This window comes from Cyanistes caeruleus, chromosome Z (assembly GCF_971803275.1).
Source record: "Cyanistes caeruleus chromosome Z, bCyaCae1.hap1.1, whole genome shotgun sequence".
Lineage (NCBI taxonomy): Eukaryota > Metazoa > Chordata > Aves > Passeriformes > Paridae > Cyanistes > Cyanistes caeruleus.
In genome coordinates this window covers 73,589,648-73,610,619 of record NC_141732.1, presented here as the reverse complement: position 1 = coordinate 73,610,619, position 20,972 = coordinate 73,589,648, and the positions used below count along the sequence as shown (strand labels likewise).

Below are 20,972 nucleotides of genomic sequence, written 5' to 3'. Positions count from 1 at the left end.
AATTGAACCCTGACATTGAATTTATTTATGTACTAACTAAAGTATTCAATAATGTTTTGATGACTGAGAGGAAAGTATATTTACATAAGAAATGAAACAGGCTGCAGTTATAAGCTGAACTGGAGTACTGTGTTTCTACAACTTTTTGAATGCACTAAATAAAGCAAATCTATCTCACAGTCCCTTAAAGTAGAGTAAGTGCATTAGGTTCTAAGGCCCAGAACACACAGACCTTCGGAGCTGTGTCTGACAAAAGGCCAAATACAACCAAAACAAAAAGTTACCTGAGCTACTGACACAATGTTCTAGGGAATGCAGCAAAATATAAAATAGATGTGGAGATACTCTGGGCAGCAAATTCAACATTTATCACTAACTATCTGCTCATGGCTGTTCACTGATACCTTAAAGACATGTCAACATTTTCAGTTGAGTCTGCAGCAGTATTACTTCAGCTGTTGTGTTAAAATCTCCTTTATAAGCTTTGCTGACTGGACTGACAACATCCAAAAATTTCAATTTATATCAACTAATAATGACCTTGGAGTTACTTTTTTGTTTGGTTGGGATTTTTTGTTTCTTTTTCCAAGGATCAATCATACTGCTTGTCACAATTTGAACCTAGTACATGCAAAAATCCCTGAGTAGAACACAGAAGAGAGCACCAACTTCTCTGAAAGAAAAGCTTATAGTTTCATATATGGTTGTTTAGAATCAGCCCATTGTAACTTAAGATTTGTTGAGAAAATGTAACTCCATTGGGTCTCAATTTGTTCATAATTTCTGAATTAACATCATATTTATTATGGTACCTAATAATTCTAGTATTTCTGTCAGTGTAATTTTCCCCATTATCAACAAAGCCACAGAAAATATGATGATTTGTATTTTAGACAGGACAACAGGACACTTACATTGAAGAGTTTTCTTTGTGTTCGCAAAGCACATGCTGAACTACACCCTGCAGTTTGGCAGCCAGGCAACCTACAGTTCCTCAAGCAGATTGTGTCTCTTTTCCTTTACCTAGCATGTGTATGTGCCACCACTGCTTAAGCCATTATTTGTTCTTCAGGATGAAAGAAGACTTTAAGAAAAAGGGCAGGTACACAAATGGCTGAAAAGACTCCTGGGAGATGAAACGGCACAGAAAGATCAGTATGCTGAGCTCAAACAACCTGAACAGCGTAACAGGGTTTTTAAAGGAGATCCTCATCCTCCTGATTGTGCAGTACATGAGCAGTACAATTTGGCTGGTTGGAACCAAAAGAAAAAAAGCCCAGCAAAAGTACAGGCAGCAATATAGACTTGTACTTGCCTCAGGGAAGTGTGGAACCCACACTCAGTCTGACCAATAAGCCAACAAGGACATGTTATAATCCATCAGACACCATCTAGTCTCCTCAAAAGCACAACTGCTAGCCTGATAAAAACAGAACTTCCATAATACTGTTATTTTACTTCCTCTTAAGTTGGCTCCCACTGTCTACTGACAGTGTCGAGACACAGCAACTGGAGGGCCACGCTCCACCTCATACAATTCACTGAGCAGACACACATGGCTGAGGCTTCACACCCAACCACACCTACTGCAGAGTAAAGAAGCAACAGGCAGCAGGGAGCCAGTGCCTCCAAATCATCACAGTGACAACAGTTTTGAGCATAAGTGGGATAGTATTAATTAATTAGAAGGGGCTGAACAAGAACATTTCCTCGCTCACAAAGCAGCTTATTCTCTCCAGCTTCTCATATTCATCAAGTCTGTTTGGCAGGCTGCTGTCATAGTAATGAGCAGGATATCACAAACTGACAAACTTAATTTTATCTGTAGATCAAATGAGGAAATAAGATTTGAGACTGGAAGGAAGAAAATACTTAATTAAAATCTCTTTAATAAAGATTAAAAAAATATTCAGGTAAGCAGATGCTTCAGTTTCCTGACCTTCCAAGTCAGGACCTGGTGCAGTGCAAAAGTCCCCCATCAGCAGTCAATACCTGACCTTGCAGACTCTGCAATTCTAATAAGCAACCAAAACAGCTGCATTTGAAAAAACGTATAAAACAGTGAATGAAACTAGTACTAGTTTCTATACATTAGTATATTTCTATACATTATATATATTTCTATATATTAGTACAGAACACTAGTTAAAAAAAAGGGAGAAAGTATTAAAGAAAGAGAGAGATTTCCCAAAACTCTTATGTAAGGAAGTGGCTGTATTCTCTCATGGCAAAAGAAAGAAAGAAAGAAAGATGCATAAGATTCCTGTAAACTTTATTTTTCTTTTTGCACTGATGTAACCCAGTACCCACAGACCAAGGTTGTCTTTATTAATTTAAAAACAAACAAAAAGCAAAACCCAAATAAAATTAAAATTTAAAAATGCCTTTATCATTAGTTAAGACTTCATTTTAAAAATTCCCATTCAAAATGAAAGGCAACAGAAGAATCTAAGATAAAAGCCATCCAAACTCTCAGTCTTATGTTTGTTTTACTTTCCTGTCTGTACAGCATGTTTTAATTTAAGGAACTACACTACAACTGCAGCTTCTGTAATGTGTAACATGGAATGGCAAGGACTGTTCTAGCTTACAAAAGCAGTAACAAAATATTTTAATTTATCCCTTCCTAAAACTACTAAACTCTCCACCTCCAAAGTCTTCATCCCTTGTCTTATCCAATACATTTAGTTGCATTTCTGCTTTGGATTTCAGAATGAAAAGATAAGGGCTAATAATCAAAGATTAACTGAACACATATAAACACAAAAAGCAAGTTTTTACAGCTATTATAATGTTTTCCGTGATGTGCTGTTCAATCTTCCTTCAGCAAGAACTCTAAGACTCAATGGAGCCAGGAAACCTAGAGACACAGAGAACAAAAATTGACTTGACATGGTTGCAAGTCCCCAAGACACAGGAAATCTATTACTGAACTTCCAAGAACAGACAGACACAGCAATAGCAACTGACTTTCATGATCCCTCCAGAAGTTAAATATTCACTTCCATCAGCTGAAAAAAAAATCTGCAGTTTCAATTCCTTTCCTGAGGCAGTCTCAAGAAAGTTACTTGATTCCTGGACAAAGAGCTGTGATAAACCATGGAAAGCCCTCTGCAAACACCTTAAAGATATGATTGCTATTTTATATTCAAAATACAAAGCTACCAGTCAAAGATTTCTCACAGTGACAGAGTTGGGAAAAGGCTCCAGGACACTGCCTCAGGAGGGCATAATTACTGTACATGTACAGTGAGCTCAGATTTTACTGCTCCAGCTGTAGAATTATATGAGCATGAGGAAAAAGTACTGTGGAAAAAAATTACGCCTGCAAACTTCCCTCGAGTGCATCTCACCATCTTTACTGCTGATTGAAACCGTAAGAGTCAGATGTTCCTCAGGAACCATGCTGATGACTCAGTGTCTGTACTGCCCCAAGCAACTACACTGAACGTGAGTTTATGGATCCTGAGAGAATTCATGTCTCATCTTACAGTCTTCTATGGTAAATAGGAAAAATATTGACCTGTATCACTGGCAGAACACCAAAGCAGAGAGAAACTTTACTATCTGTCTGCTCTCATGTTTTACTAAGGAAAGAGTATTGCTGGGAGCAGTCTGAGTACCAGCACAAATACAAACTAATACATAAACTTCAAGTCGTGTTAACAAACTGTAATCAATAACTAAATGGCTATTCTTACCCATACCTTTTGAAAGGCCTGAGGTACTACTTGAAACAATTATCCTGCTAGGCCAATCTATAATTAGCTAGACCACATCCCCATCTGCAAAAGTCAAAAAATTTCTAATACCAGAAAAAAAGTTTATTTTAAGGATTAGTATTCCTAAACATATGCTACGCAAAGGAAGAACAAGAAATATACAAATAGGTTTTACAAATAAAAGACAAGTAGAAGTTTTGGAAGAGAAAGTACTCCTTAAAAGATTGGAGTTAAGCAAAAGCTGGTCACATATTCAGAGCCCAAAAGCATGACGTGGACAAGGGACTGATCATGGCATGTTTTCCAGCAGTAGAGCATGTTTCAACCATGAAAGTTAAGTATTATAATTAACATTTTTTTAAAAGATCTTCTCAGAGTATCTATTTTTTTTCCTATCATCCCAGTGTCTCTGATTAAGAGATGTGCTTCACATTTCAGTATATACTGGTGATTCTCTAGTTTAAAGCAAAATCTGCCAGCTACACTCAATAAACATCCTACAGACTTGTGCTCATCATTTCTTTAAAAATATTGAAGCTTCTGAGGCAACACGTACCCTTATTCATACTGAAATTTCTGAAGGAAGAAATTAAATTTTAACTGGTATTTAAGAAAAAAAAAAAAAGTAATACAATCAAACACACCAGAATCAGAAAAGTCTGACTTCCACCTAGGGCTTTATCTTCCACACAGCCAAGTCAATCTTCATCCTTGTAAAAATCTAGTTAGCAAAACTTACCCAGCTCCACTGCTAGCTCCACTGCTGTCCATATACACCTGAGTGACTCTGGACAATCAAAGGCAGTGAATGTCCTAAAACATTCAGAGGACTTGACCTTATGTTTCAGACGTCAGTATCTACAACAAATCAAGTTCCGCTCCCTGAACTAACTAACGTCCCATGTTTGCAAGGACCTGCAAAATGCCCTAGTTACCAACTGTTATGACTAACTGTACTGAAACTTCAAGGAACAGAGAGACACAGACAAAGTGCACATTGTTTTCTAAGCACCATACCCGGGACTATCAGAACTAGATAACAAAGATTAAACCACAGTTGCTGCCATGAAACAAAAAAAACCCCAAACAAACAAAAAAAATAAACAAAAAATATAAATAAATAAAAAGGAAATATATCAAAAACAGAAACTCCCTTTGACAACCAGCCATCATGAGGATCCTGTGAGGAAGAGGTAACAGCAAGTTCCTTTTAACTGCTGAGTATTTCAAGGAAAGTTTTGGCCTGTCCAAGTACTCTAAGACCTAGAGGGAAAAATACCAGTTCCTACCATCTTTGACTGAAGACCCTCATTTCTTGCTCTCTGCCAAAGACCTTCTTACATGAAATCTAACAGCCACCAAGGTAGAAGCAACATTCTCGTCACTGGCCACACAGCATGCTGTCCGGAATTGTCAACTTCATCAGTATCTCAGGTCAGGGAGTATACAGAGACCACAGTGGCTCAGAGATGGTGCTTGTACACCCATGAACATGGTAACTTCCTCTTGTGAGAGGAGGAAAGGATCTTCAGGAGATAAAAGAAAATAGAAGCCAAGACAATACACGGTACACTTGCTGTTTATTCCGTGACTGCTACATTAAGTGGTGAAGAACCATTAGTATCGCAAATCTCTTCATACCTGTTTCTCTGGTTTAGAACAATCACAAAGGAAAAAAGAAAAAGTAAGGCCCTTGGTGTTTTCTGTCCTAAGGTTTCCTGAGTAGCATCTTGTGGAAGGGCATAATTGTGTCTACAACTTCCAACAATGGAGCAGCTGGCAAAACTATAGCCCGGTCCTCACCTGCAACAGTCACTCCAACTGCAATTATTCACTGTGTTTACTAGGAGGCTTGGAAAAAACATTAACTAGTATTTAGTAAAGGAAAGGTTTATTGCAGCCAGGGGAAAAAAAAACTGAACTAGCAGGCTTTCCAGGGTTGAAAATCATTATCCTCTGCAGCCAGAACCAAAACAGCCCTCCTGAAGTCTCTCAAACAAGTAAACGATGGCTGAGCACACTTAAGGACAAAAAAAACATGACTGGAGTTTTAGCTCCCCTTTGGGGCTTGGCTGTATGTTCACTTAAAGTTCAATCCATAGCTTGGGTAGAACCCAAACAGCTTGTTCCATTAAAATCAAGTATCAACTCACATCTAATACCACATCACTGTGAGCAATCACCAGAAATGGCATGCCTGCTCCCCCACTCCTTAACCACAAAATATTGCTCCTTTCCTTCAATCAGGTTAATGATCCTGCAGCTGCAGAGGGAGTTGGTTCAGGCTCACCCAGGAGCAAAATAAACCCTCTAAAACAAAACAATCAGTCAGTTCAACAAGCTTATCCAGTGGAAATCTGTGTGGCTACACAACTGCTGAATCTGACAGGAGGGACAGGGATCAAGTTCATAAGGAAAAGAGGGAACTTGCTTTTTAGTAGACATGCACTATTATAGCATGGGTAGAAATGTATTTTGTTTAGTCAGGATCCGGTAGAGCATTACTTGATCCTGGTCAAGCCCATGGCATACAATCAAAAAAATTAGAAACAATTCCCTGTAGGAATTTTAAAAACAGAAAAACTCCCAGCAGAGTTTTGAAGAAAAGTGTATATTTGAATATATAATTATGTTACAAGAAAAGAAGCTTCTACCACATTTACTGAGGAGCACTTCATGTTCAGCCTCTTAGATACCTGTTAGCATCCAGTTAGTAACTTACAGTGATGAGTATGCTTAAAATTTGGAGGTGTTTCTAGCCGAAGAAGAGGACAGTATAATTAACATCAGAACAGCCACAATAACACAGCTTATGTTAACCTAAAATATAGTCTTTTCCCTCAGCTACAGAAATGTATGTTTACTTTCAGCTTCAGGCATTAAAATAGAGATTCAAACTAGTGCAAAGCATCTTATTCACCCATAATAATTTTTAATGATTTTGTACACATAACTAAATATTCAATTCTTTTGCCACTCATCTATGGATTTCACTTTTAAAGGAATAACACAATTAAACATCCACCCATTCGCTACCAAAAGCCCCACCTTGCCAAGGTTTATTTACTCTGCCAGCTCATTAAAACTCACAGCATCTTCTCTGAGGGAGAAAGGAGGAAATCCAGTCAAACCCATTCAGGAAAACAGGGATGGTTGACTTGGAAGTTCTTTGAATGGCTCTCTCCACTAAAAGAATCACAAAGCAAAGCCTATTCAGACTGCAATATTTTGCACATCTTTCCAGCCTGAGATGAACTCTGGGGTCAGCAAGAAGCCCAGGTAGCCTCAGGGTACACACATATGTAAGCAGGTGAGAAAACAGCTGTAGCGTACCAACTACACAAGCTATAAATGTTCTCTTCAAGGAATACATGAAAGTACACACAAACTCAGGCCACACTCTGGTTAACCCTTCAATACTACCACACACAAAAAAATACTTAAGTGGATTAAGCATTTCAGATAAGACTGAAGTACACCACTCAAACTGCACAGGGTTGATGACCTTCCTGTACTAACTGTGACTCCGTCTCAAAACCACTGCTCCCTGCTCTTCTTATGACAATGTCAGCAGGACACTTCCAGAACAATTAAAGCTTGGGCTGTCAGCGCACACACCACTCAGGCTTCCAGTTTGTCAATACCATCAACTATAAGATACAACAGTTAAAACAACAAAAACAGTTTCACTGGATCACCCACACTTATCACCACCATTATAATCAACAGCTACCCATACTCACAATCCATGCAAGCACATAAAAAAAAAAAGCAAAAAAAAAAAGCTGCTAAATAACAAATGAAAACTTAAACCAGTTTACTGGGAAAGCTAATCCAGAATAAATTGCTTCATAAAATTTAACAACAAAAAAAAAAGCAGGGATAAACAAAGTACTGGGAACTGCTGGCTTTGGCTATTAAGCAGTAGAAACGCATACTTCAGTTACCTGCTCTAACAACCCATACCTGAACAGCATGTAAAATGAATTGCTGTTTCTGCAAAAAAACAAACCATGTAGTAAGATTCAAGCAGAAACCCAGGCACTCCAAATGACACCAAGAACCAGGTAACACCTGCCAGAACAATACCCAGCAGGGGGAATTCTCTTGAATGGGGAGCTCAGAAACAAGGTGCCACACAGGAAGCGGTGCTGCACATTGGACATCTCACTGCCAGATCACGAACACACTCCTTGCTTGTGCATTCCCTGCCCCCATCAGCGTCATCAAACCACTCTCTCCTGGAACAGCTTCCAAAGGAATTCTTTGAATAGAAACAGATACAAGCAAGAGGACTAAAAATAGCCGAGCAAGAGAAGAGACATTCTCACACTTGCAGAAACACACTCAACTACATTTAAATAAAAAAAAAATAAAAAAAAAAAAAAAGGCTGCTATTTCATTTAATTCACATTAGAAATGACAATAAGGGACAAAGTAGAAAGTGCCACCAGAGAGAAGTTCTGGAGGGCAAGACTGATGCCTTAAGTTTTAGCTTTCATATTTTCCAGATTCAGTACTGCATTAGTATATAACCCTGAACTTCATACAAACTGTTAGCAAGTTCTCTTTACAGTTTTGTTAGACAAAACGATCCTTTTCCAGCCCAAGAACCAAGGACACCAGTGCAGCTTGAGGCCCAAAAAGTACAGACAACAGTGAATTGAAGAGAGCAATCTGGAAGGATGGGACTTCAAACTGAAGCTGTAATTGGACAATTAACCCAAACATGTAAATGGATCAAAACTTATAAAAGTGTGAAACTCGTGACCCATGGTCGATCTTGGGTGGAGCCAAAGCCAAACTCCTGTACTGCCCAAGGTGTATCCTTTGAAGACCTTTTATTTAAACACCTACTTTATTCCTTTAACACTGTCCAGCCTCTGTCCTAGGTAGCCTCTCAAGGCATCAGGATTAAGAAGACTTATGCCACTCATCAGATCACATTACAACACTCACCAAAAAAAAAAAGCAGTGCTGAAATTACAAGCCACAGGTGATACAGAATTAAATACACTCTCTATTCAGTAAGGCTGCATCTATAAAATGTGATAGCAGATTTTTGATTTTAGCTTCGGTTTTGGTAGCAACACCAAAGAGCTCAATCCTTCCTGCACATGTACAAAGTTCAATCCTTGAACCAGACACCAAGGGAAGACCACCAGCACCAATCACTCCTTGTGATATGTTCATATATTCAGAAAACCAAAGAAAGCCAGGAGTCTTGCAGAAAAACATTTTTTAAAACAGCAAAATATTCTAGAACATCTTTCTATATTTTTGTCCCAGGTTACAATATTTCTAAAAATTCATCTTAGGCAGGAATAGCCACTAAAATTAAAAAAAAGCCTTTTTTTTTTTGTTTGTTTTTTGTCTTGCAGTGACATTCATGACTCTAAATCTAAAGTTTCAGAAGAAGAAAAAGATATAACAGTCTGTAGAAAAAAGTTTCTTGAAAAGAAAATAGTTTGTAAGGCAGTGTTAACCATTTCCTTTCTTCACAATCACTGTACATAACATCTTAATGGAACTATCAGCCATTTGGCTCACTTTAGCATTTAAGTTAAACGCTGTGAGAAGTGAAATCCTTTTACAAACTTACTGTCAGGGGCTCAGAAACAAGAAACAACTGAAGCAGCACCAAGAACTGAAAGCCATCAAAGACCACTTCCATTTCTCTGCCACCTCTGGATTGCTCTTTCTACAGTCCAAACCACTGTTACCATTTTGTCTAGTTTTAAGCAAGCAGGTTTGACAATTTACCTCTGATACTACTCCTCGTGTTAACTTGCTTCCGTCAGAAAACCTGGGTTTACCCGAAGCCTTCCCGCCTGTTTCTGAGTATTATTTTCCTCACAACCACAGCTTTTCAACTTGGTGTCATGTGTAAATTCAGTTACTCCATCATTCTAGAATTCATGTGAGGTCAGGTTTACCTCATCTGCACCAAAATGATACCAAACTTTTAAAAGAGATGAAGGATTAACTATCTTTACAACCTAAAACTTAAAACATGCTAGAACAGAGCAGGCAAATAAAATGCCTTCAAACGCATAATTCAATCTAACAGCAGGAATACAGTCATCCAATCCAGGCTGTTCTCACCCTTGAAGTTAAATCAAAATGAAATTCATCACTCAGTTGTTAGTTTCTTAAACTTTCTGAGGAAGATACCAAAGAGACAAGGTACTCACATAAAGTGTCCATTTGCCCAGTTTTACTGCATTTAATTCAGTACTGACTTTCTCTCTTAACATGAATAGGGTGGAGAACAACCCGTATGTTTTTTCTAACACCCATGCCACCATTCCAACTCCAGCTGTACCTTTTTCTGCAAATGTGATCTGACTTAAATGTTATTTGTGTTTTCTGTCTCCAGTAGGTTGTCACTCTTCTCCACCACTTTGTTCCAAGCCAAAAGCTCACAATAAAATTGACAAAAGGGCAAGAGTATTTTCTTCTTGAGTCTGCAAAATCTGAACAAGTACATAAAGCTTTTTTTCAAAATTTCCTTCCTATTGTTAAACCATTTAAAAATTCCTCTCTATATTAATATATTCCCTTATTTTCATAAAGTTAAAATTTCCTTTTAACATATTTTTGTAATCTGAGTTAGTTGAGTACAGCATAGTAATGAATCACAGTCCTCAATTTCACACAAGTATGCCAAGTTCATGTACTGTGCAAGGCATTAAAATGCCTAAGCAGAAAATGTACTTTCTAAAATATTCAAAGATTGTAGTGACCTGTCCATTTTACCACTGAAAATCTGAAAGACCAAGCACTTTCTTGCAAGATGAAGTTACTCACTTTTGAAATAAAATGGAGTTGTACTCTACACACACCTTAGCTTCTGAAATAGCTTATTTATACTAACTGTACACCTCACCCTCAGTACACATATTAATTCTGTGAGACTGCACCTGGAATATACGTTGTGCTAACTGCAGAGTTCAATTCTAGCAACAGCATTAAAATATTACAGGTACCAGCTATAGAGAGCATACTGCACCTATAAAAACTTCACTAAACAAATGGTTTGACAACAACAAGCTTGAAAGCCATTTCAGAAGATGTGTTGTAAACATCAGTTTTCTCCAAGCAAACCAGAAAGCTGTATGTACACAGAAATCAAGCAAAGGATGAGCAAAGAATAACCAAGATAAAACAAGTTCTAAAAATTGCATTACAAACTTAAGTAACAGCTTTTTAAACATAGCAATAATTTTCAGTCACTTACAGAGCCTTGTTTAAAAATTCTGTAACAGCAGGGGGCTGTTAAGCACACTTGCTGAAAAAGCCAAGACGGCACTGTAAATAAATTCAGAAACCAATGGTAGGCAAGTTTAAAATGCAGAACAGTATGATGCCTTAAATGTGTTCTCAATTTAACACAAGACTGTTTTTCAAGTTCAATGAATACACTGTCCAAAGTATGGTTTTTTGAAAACTAGTAAGAACCTAAGTAAGTAGAATAAAGTGAAAATAAAAATTGAAAAGGAAGAATGCAACATACCCCCTCTGATCAGAGGAAAAAGTACAAGAGACATCAGTGACACAAAACTGCAACCAGCAGAAAGTAAACAGCTAAAAACCTGCTCATTGTCTCACCCTCAAAACACTGAAATTTGCCGTTCTGAAGGGCTTCAGGGTAGTTTTTTTTAAACTATACAAGCCTCATCTAAGTAGGTACTGTCCTTTTGGTTCCTCCAGGTTGGGTGTCCAATATTAGAAAAACCATACTTACCAACCCTGTTGCTATGCTCTAAACCTCTAAGGAAGAAGGCATTAGAATGACCTTAGTTTTGATATTCAAAAGAACACTACCCTGAAGTCTGAGTTTTTGAAATTTGTTGCGAGATACTGTGAGCCTGCAGCTACATCACAGGATTTTCCATGCAGGATCAAATGCAAGGGACTGATAGAATGGGATAAAACAACTCTCAATACACTGCATTTAAACATTATGGAGTACACATACGACTGCTGAAAACAGCAACTTGAAAGAGTAGAATTTTGACTTCCACTTACTCACAAAAGTCCATTTGAGGAGTTGCAAATACCTCCAAGAAAAACATTTTGTGCTCCTTTTAGATTTTATTTTGCCAGAAAAAGAAGAAAGGGAAGGAAAAAGCATGTTTAAATTAATGATCTCATTCTAAGAGGCAGAGACATAACTTCCATTAAAATCATTCAAAAATCTCAAATGTTGTATACAGAACAAATAAAACCCAGAAAATTCTCAGCACACACAGCACCAAGAGTAAGGCCTTCTATATCTGAGATTATGTTAGACTTTTACATATATTCTAAATGCAAGTACATTTAAGAACACAAACCTTTGTTTGACTGATTTATCAGTTCCTACCACAATCAACTGAGGAATAAAACAGAGATCAAGGAATGCAGTGACATTAAACAAGAATAAAAACTACAATGAAATCTAGTGAATAAAAAAAAAATTAAAAAATCAACTTTAAAGACTATTGTGAACACACTAAAGGCTGTAATTTTATTTCAGAGGCAACTAAAATTAAATAAACATTTATCTGGAACTCACTTGACAGCAGACATTTTACCATGACTGAAATGGAAGTTGTCAAACAATTAGAAGTACACTGATGTTAAATTAAAATTCTCACACTACAAAAAAAGTATTTCTTTAGCTGCACACTTCTAGAGCTTTAGCAAGTTACCCAATTGCTGTAAAATAATTGAAAGTTTAAGTTCCAGAAACATATGATAGTGCTTTGGTTAACCTTAAGCCTCTCAGAGCTGTGATGTTTTGAACTTAATACAAGTGGAAAACATTGCCACCATCTTCCTCAAGATGAGCTCTTAGGGAATTTTTTCCTTTTAAACTCATTTGAAGCTTAATAGAGATCCTAATTTTATTTTTTTTTTAAAGTTAAGCTGAGGGGATATTTCCTTTTTTTTTTTTAATTAGACATTTGTTTGATTATAGATATATGTACACATATATGTATATACATATAACTTTTGAAAAAGAGAGATGAAGAATACAGATTATAGGTCAGTATTTCAACAAGCTTTGATACATCCCTGAAGCTTAATGCTTGGGAGGTCAATGCACACCAAGTCCCGGAAGAAGTTAACACACCACTTCCTCCCAGCTGCTTTTTAAGATTTCAGGAAAGCAGAGCCCCACGCCTTTCTAGCCATAAACACCATAGCAGTATAAAATAAAATAGAGTTATAATGCCCAAACATGCATTTAGATAAACCAGCCTAGTGTGATGCTCTATTTTTAGGCTTTGCCATGTTTCCAGATTTATGCATTTAGGTTTTAACTGTAACAAAATCAACAAAGTACACATATACATTTTAGCTAAGTTCAGCACAGTGTTTGACCTATATTTACATGAGGTCACTTCACCTGGCAGAGAACTTGAGAAGCGTGAAGTTGAGATTTTTCAGGGAAACAAAGAGGTGGTAATGTTCTTACTTTATTCAACAGAATGACTCAGTGAATCTATTCAGAGAACTAACTTTCCTCAGAATTATTGAGTGCCAGAACAGATAGCTTATCCCCTTCAACATTTCTGTTTTAGAAATGAAAAAAAAAAAAAAATCTTAAAAAACTTTCAGTCTTTCCAGCATATCTGTTCATATATAAACTTCAGGGGGAATACAGCAAGTTGTCAATGCTGCACTTTAGATACCTGTAAATGCAGAGCACAAACACATTCATAGGAATACCAAAAGTAAGATGCACAACAACCTCATAATTTCCAGTCGGCATTGAGACACAGCCACTACACACTAACAGAGCAACACCACTTCAAAGGATTGAAACATAGCCTCGGTGTCAAATAATTCACCAGGCAGATCTAACAGCCAAAAGGGATGTTGAGAACAGAGACCCCTTTCTCTCCCCCAAGCACTCTACCAGGGCTGATCATTCCTGGCATTATTTCATTACTCTCAGTGCAGCTCATTAAAGCAGGAATTTTGTTTGTTAAGACACACCTAAGGTTCCCCAGAATTACTGATTCTTCTCATATGAACCAGACTCCAAATAATTTGAACAAACAAATCAAAGTAGGAACCCATCATATCAAGAACACCTAACTCTTCCCCCACCCCAAACCTGTCTTGTAACTAGCACCAAACTACATCCTCCTCCTGCTCCTCCACAACCAACTCACTCTGTCCTTCTCCCTCTACACACTGCATTAGAACCTGTCTGTTAAGTCAAGGAATGTATCATCTAAAGTCCACGTTAACAACTGATCCTAACTTTTCTCCAGTACTGTGGAGCAACTGGAAAAGGAGGAAGAGTTGTATGTCAACTTTTCAATCAGGCTGTCAATAAAGTGGACGCACAACCATAAAACCAATTCCTGGCTGCTCACCACTCCTAAACAAAGTCCCAAGAAGGAAAATGATACTGATTCCAGTTGTTCAACTCTTCCATTTGTTTCCCCCTACATTCAGTTCCAGTTCCAAACAGCTACCTGCCTTTTTGCTGGGTGGAAAGGGTTCTGGTTACCACAGTCTGGCTCAAATGTTCAAAATCACCTTGTTTTCACCTGAAAGGAAAGATGCCTCACTCAATTGTTTTTGTGTTCAATTTTTACTTAAGTACTAAAATTAACTGAAAAGGGATTATTTTGCAGTTTCTTGCATTATGTTTTATCATATTTTATATTGGGTGAGTCATTTCATAACTAATGAAAAACTTGAACATCTTTTCTTGATCAGTCATTTTAATGGATTTGAGAACAATATAAAAGTTAATACATTCTTGCTTCACTCTCTCTTATAGCCAAAGTTCTCAAAAGCACTCCCCAGCAATCCACAGAATCAGCAAGGGAGCAAAGTCATCCAAATATTTGAGGGGGGTTTCCTAGCAAAAACTGCACCTCAGTGATGTTTCATTTTGGATGACTGTTCTACAACCATCATCCCAGCACTTCCCAGATTCGATAACACTATGAAAGTAATTTTAACCATCTAACTTTATCTCAACCTTTCTCTACACTTGTGGAGGTCTTGGGGTTTTGGGGGAAGGTGTCTGGACTTGCCAGAGTACAAAAACTAGGCTGCTCCAGTTTGCTTCTAATTTAGAACTCATAATTCTGCAAAACTTGGCCTTCAGTCTCATTAAAAAGTACTTTTAAAAACAATTTTGATGTACACAGCTTCATAAAATGGACTGTTCAATATGTTATAAGAACTCAGTCTAACCTCTCATAAATGATGTATTCTAATTTAAGTCATCATTTGCAATCCATGCAGTTCCTAAACAAAACATACAAAGGACCTAGGCAATTTTATCACTATCAAGAAAATCAAGCATTCAATCTGTTTCTTGCCTCACAGACTGCTGAATTATTGTCTTCAACTCGGCCAAAATCAGGATAGTCAATTACTCCTCATGTGCAAGCGCAAAAATTAATCAAATTTGAAATATGCCTCTTACTGCATTTTCACAGCACTTTCTCTAAACCCACCCATTTCTTGACCAACCAAGAATCATGAATTACTGTGAATACCACACCTCCCATATTAAATCAATGCTTAATCCACCTCTTTCTCAAAGGCCAGTAAGGACATATGAGTTGAGTTTGCCTGAAGGACTATAGATCTGCCTATGTCAAGCAGCTGAACCCAGAGATAAAAGCCTGGGGGGCGTGTAGTGTCTCACCAATGTCTTAGTACCGGAAGGAAAGGTACACAGACAGAGCCAGGCTATTTTCAGCAGTGCCCAATGACACGATCAAAGCCAATGGGCTGAAACACAGGAGGCTGCCTGTGAACAACAGGGAACACTTTAGTGCCCTGAGGGCAACAGAGCACTGGCACAGCACAGATTGCTCAGTGAGGTGGCAGAGTCTCTATTGGAGATATTCAAAACACATTCAGACACAGTCCTGGGCAACCTGCTGTAGATGACTCTGTTTGAGCATGGGGAGACTAGAACACCTCCAGAAGTCCCTGTGAGCCTAGGCAAGCCCATGAAGAAGCAAAGTAAAAAGGCAAGAAAGTCTTTCAACAGAAAAGCTGTTATCAAAAAATACCCCACAAGCCTCATTAGAGACAACTCTTAAGCTGTAGCATTTCTGCTCCAACAGTAACATAGAGAAAATCAAGGGAATCTTCAATTAAACCAGGTGAGCTAAAAGTCATTGGGACAAAAACCTAGAAAAATACACTACTTCAGCAACAAATAAAATTATAAACAACAAAAACAGGAGTACAGGTAATAAGTTGAAATGAGTTTTATACTTGCAGTTATAACAGAGAACTATTCAAAACAGATAATAAGCATCTTTTTCTAAGATGCACAGAATAGTTTCTGGGCATTGCTGCTAATCCGGACATCAAGAAACAACAAAGAAACCCAACAGGATGAAGACTTGTATCAGAAAGCATTTTCTCAAGCACAAAGGGAAAAACAAACACTTTTACATACTTATTAACTTAACCTGACCAACCTCATAAGTCTATTTCAATCTTTCTCTAAAACGAATTTCAGACAGCTACCCCTTGGCACTCACCCCATGTTCAAAACATTCAGAAATTTATTCAGTGGCTAATAAAAGAAAGTGAAGCACAAGACCAGGAAGTGCAGTACTGTTCCTCCTCATCACACTTAGTCACCCAAAGTTAACATCACTAACTTAGGCCTCTCTTATGTCAGCCTCAAATATGGATCACAAGTCAGTGATCTCGGGAATCTGTGACTGAAAGCTGAAGTAAAAGCAGACATCCACCCCTTGGGGAACAACCCATCAAACACATGGACCATGGTTTATTGAATACCATATACTATGTATGGCCCAACAGCACTGCAAGGTTTGGTACCAGGATTCCTGTTGCTGAAATTGTGTGTAAAACATTAAGATTTTGAAAATCAAAGAAGAGCAGAGAAAAAATAAATCAGCAAATAGCTTTCAAATATGGATAAACATAAACAGTGAAACAGTACAAAGCCAAGCGTTGAGGACAAAATAGCCACGATTCAGTTAACATTTAGAAACAAACTAGAACCGGAAGCAAAAAGGTTCCTAAGCCATACACTTCATTCCATATTACTATATATCCATCATCCTCAAACCACTAAACAAAACAAATGGAGAAGAAACAAATACTATGCTTTCCTTCTCAAAAGCAATCTCAGTATGGTCTCTAAAGTATCATCCTACTTCCAGAAACTCTACTTGAATCTTAAGAAATACCAATGAAATGCTCTAGATTAAACCAATGCTAGATGCAAGAAAACTGCACAAAGACTTCCTCTCTACAGCTAACCATTAAAAATGTTTAGGAACATGGTCATAACTAGTGAATTCAAATCCTACACCTTCAACCACAGGGTCACCTAACAGACTGAGGTAAGCGTTTTTCCCCCCACTGAAATAGTTTTAAAAAGTGCAACCTGATGATTCAAATCTGGAGATTAACAAAGTATTTGTGTTTTCTACATTTAATTGTAAATTCACATACTAAATGATTCTGCAACACCAACTCCATTGAACATCTTCTACAGCAATAAACTGTATTTCCTGTATGATATAGCAGAAAAACAAAACCATGAAGTTCACCATAGGATTATTACTTCAGGCAAACCTTAAGAAAGATCAAAGCCCTCTCAACATGGGAAACATTTCATTGTTTTTAATGCAAAATGCTACACTCAGCTAGGCTAAGGATTCCTCCAAGCTCATCTGTTGGAACACTGATTTAAGAAGCCTGGGGAGAGAGGGGAAAAAAGCTTAACAGTTTTACCTTCAAAAGAAGCCACAACATTGTGCAGGTTCCCAAGGACAGCTGGACAAAAAAGAAATATAATTTCAATAGCACTGAGAATAGAAACAATTCCATCCAAAGGAACTGCACAAAGTTGTTCGCATAACCCATTTTACAGGTTTTACAACCTAAAAAGCATGCAAGTAAAACAATATGCTCAGCAAAATATTTATGATGTAGTAAAAGCAGGCTGAGCAAGCCATGAGATCTTCAGCATCAGACCATACCACCTATAAATTGCCTGTCTGCAGTCCCTATTTACTCCTTGAAGCATTGAGATGTAATGAGAAGGGCTGAGGGTACCACACCTGTGGAATGAACAGCCTTGCAGGAGCCCCAGGCGGATGGGGAGTTCCAACAGACTCCCAGTGCAGATGGCCAAAATCAAAGAGTGTGGACTTTCATGTTAGAGCAAAACAGACAAACCCTTTGTACAGTTTTTGTAAAATATGAACCTGAAGTAATTGCAAAGGAGGCATTACACAACCTTTCATCCCAGCTCTCACTTTAATGAATGTAACCTGTTTAGGGAAGTTATATGAAAAACAGTGCAAGTCGAAACTAGGTCTTCTCTGAAAAGCACAGAGGACCCAATGGGCTGCAAGTAAACAGACTGTATCAGAAATAAACCTAAAATTCACCAAATGCTCTAGCAGAATAACAACACTGCAGTGGATATCACTTGAATTTCCACTAGCACCTTCCATTCAATAATTCTGAAGTCTACAAATACAACACGGTTTCTTTAATCTGTATTTTACAAAGTGGACAAGTCACTTGGTTTCCCTTTCAGGAAGGTCATACAAAGCTGTGGCAAAGCACTGAACATGGGTCTTCATAGTCCAGCCCATGTGCTTCCACCAAATAAGAAACAGATAAATGAAAAGATTCATAAGAGATCCAAAGTTTTACTCCTAGTCTTTCATGAAGTACCTATTCTAAGTATTGATACTAAACGTGACTGAAACTGCAAGTAAACAAATAATACAACATACTAATACTAAGACTCTCAGTGCTGATTATTAATAGAGCATTAACAGTATATGACACATACACTTTTCAAGCACTGTTCATCAGCATGTTACTCTGCTGTGACCAATACCAATAGGATAACACCAGCAACAAACATGAAACATACCAAAAAATGGCATTTTACAAGGAAATCATCATCTAAAATAAAAGTTCAAGGAAGAAATATAGAGCAACAACAATCTACTTCTAGGTTCTAGAACTACAACTTCAAAAAAATGGAAGAGCCAAACAAAAAAAAAAAAAAAAAAGTTAAAAAATAACAGCTTCTGGTAGCAAACAAGATTATTTGGTTTTCCCCCTAGCTTCCTTAGATTTTAGTGGTGACTCTGTAGTTTCCACAACCCCTCAAATAATCAAACCCTTTTGCAACTCACAGCACCAGGAGCTTTATGGACGATGGGCCAAAATAACTGAAGCAGTCAGAATTTCAGAAATGTCATGCTTTTTTTACTATAGATAGTTTTCAAAATCAACACACTGATAAAACTACAACTAGAACAAAGTAGGACAGAGCTTGTTCAATTCCCACTCCTCCCCACCTCCAAATTATTGAGGTTATAAACACAAAAGCCACCTCATTTTCAAGAGTCACAAAACATCATTAATCCTACAAAGTGGTTTGGCTTTGCTTGCTTTCAAGTTACCTAGTGTAAGGTTAAAAATAAATTCTTTAAACAAGTTAGGTCAAACCCCACAGAGAGACTGGGTCCAGGTATAAATTCTGAGTCAGACAGGTAGGAATCCAAACCCATATTCCATTAGAGAACATGATACAACCAAAGGAATTGGTGAAAGGGCCTGGTAAATATTAAGGAAGCAAAAGCCAGGAGGCTGAGTCGCTGCCATTTTTTGTGAAGGACTCTGTTTCAACGGCAAGTACTGCTCCCCCTCCCTTCATTTCCCTCACATGCAGCTCCAATTTCTCTACTTGGAAAAAAACAGCTGCTCTCAAGCCAGGACAGCCCCTCCATTCCCCTCCCACAGCCTTCCTTCACACAGCTATGCAGCAAACTCCGAGCTTCTGCTCCACAAAACATCCCGTTCCTCTGAACACAACCAAGGGTGCTCTGCTCATCCACACTCCTGGTGCTAACACGCTTACAAGAGAAAGCTTCAAACCAGTCCACCCTGCTCCCAGGTGGCACCCAATTGCGCTGCAGACATTCCAGCACAAGCTTTTAAACCTACTGCACATCAGAGGGTTTAGACCCTTGCCATAAGACTCAAAACATGCACTAGGTCCTTTCTACATCTGGCTTCTTGCACGGGAATGCCTACCACTTCCCTTTGCTGCTGCAATTTTCTTCAGCAACAGGAGAAAACGCAGAAGAGCTTCTTTTTGTTGTTTTTAAAGGCAAGGTAAGTCAGACCAATAGCAAAACCCTGCTGTGACACTCAGTTCCAAGCAACCACGCACAGTCGATGGAAAGGAAGGACTAAGGTAGAGAAGGTTAACAGAGGGAATGGTTCATTCATTGTCATGTCCTCAAGTAACCCACTGTAGCTGCTGAGATCTTATTGTCTGCAGCTGTGACCCCCCCCACCATCAGCGAGGGAACACCCGGGAACGGGATGAGCAACCACAACATGGAAGTAGAGCCCTGCGTAAGTCATGGATCAATACTACATCATCCACTTGTTCACTTCTCGAACAGCCACCTCCCCTCTGGCCTGACTCCTGCCGCCAGCCCCACTCCTCATCTGCGGGGTCCAGCTGGTCCCGCTTTCCTCACATCCGCCCGAGCTAGAGGCACCAACCAGCCAGAGGGAAACCCCCGGTGAAGGAGACGAGCACCTCCAAGACAAGATGAAACCCTCCTCGAAGGCGAACGGGGTGCAAGACCCCCTCCCGCGGCTGTCAGGGGCTGCAGAGAGAACCCACCTCTCCCGGGGCCAAGCGGGTTCCCCCTCCCCAGCCAGGTGGGCGCCACCCGCACCCGCGGCCCTGCTGCGCGGGAGAGGAGGGGGGCGGAGGGGGGAAAAGGCGATCTAGGCCAGGGCGAAGCTTCCCTGGGGCGGCCGCTACGGAAAGTAGGGCAAAGCCGCGTCCCCCCGCAACCCGTCGGCGGGCGGCCCGGGGCTGGGCGGCCCGGGCGGACACCGACCGACCCGCGGACCGACGGACCGCCGGCCGGACAAAGCGCGGCCGGGCCCACGGGGCCTCGGAGGCGGGTGAGGGGGGAGCGGCCGCGCGCGGGGACCGTTGGCCGGGGGCGGGTGAGGGGGGCCCCGCGCGCCCCCCGCGCGCGCGGTACCTGCCCAGTGCGCTCACAAAGCGGCGGCGGCGGCGGCGCCCGCGACCGTCACGTGACCTCCCCCTTCCTCCTCCTTCTCCTCCACGCGCGCGCGGCGTCTTTCCCCCCCCCCCCTAACGTGACGTGACGTGACGCGACGCGCTCCAGCGCAGCCCCTCCCCGCGCCCCTCACGCACCGCCAGCGCGC

At 39.5% G+C, this 20,972-nt stretch overlaps 1 protein-coding gene across 50 annotated transcripts in view; it reads right to left on the bottom strand.

The window, feature by feature from the left end:
* The window catches only part of UBAP2 (ubiquitin associated protein 2), a 126,184-nt gene extending 105,216 nt beyond the window's left edge, over positions 1-20,968 (bottom strand). For 7 of the 50 annotated variants that reach the window (XM_086869472.1, XM_086869483.1, XM_086869486.1 and 4 more), the window contains exon 1: positions 20,413-20,755. The gene's annotated coding sequence lies outside the window, so the exon portion shown is untranslated. Of the gene's footprint in view, positions 1-20,325; positions 20,756-20,785 lie in introns of those variants that run through there. The other 43 variants (XM_086869494.1, XM_086869504.1, XM_086869507.1 and 40 more) reach the window with 18 other exon arrangements.
* Between the last annotated feature and the right edge of the window lie 4 nt (positions 20,969-20,972).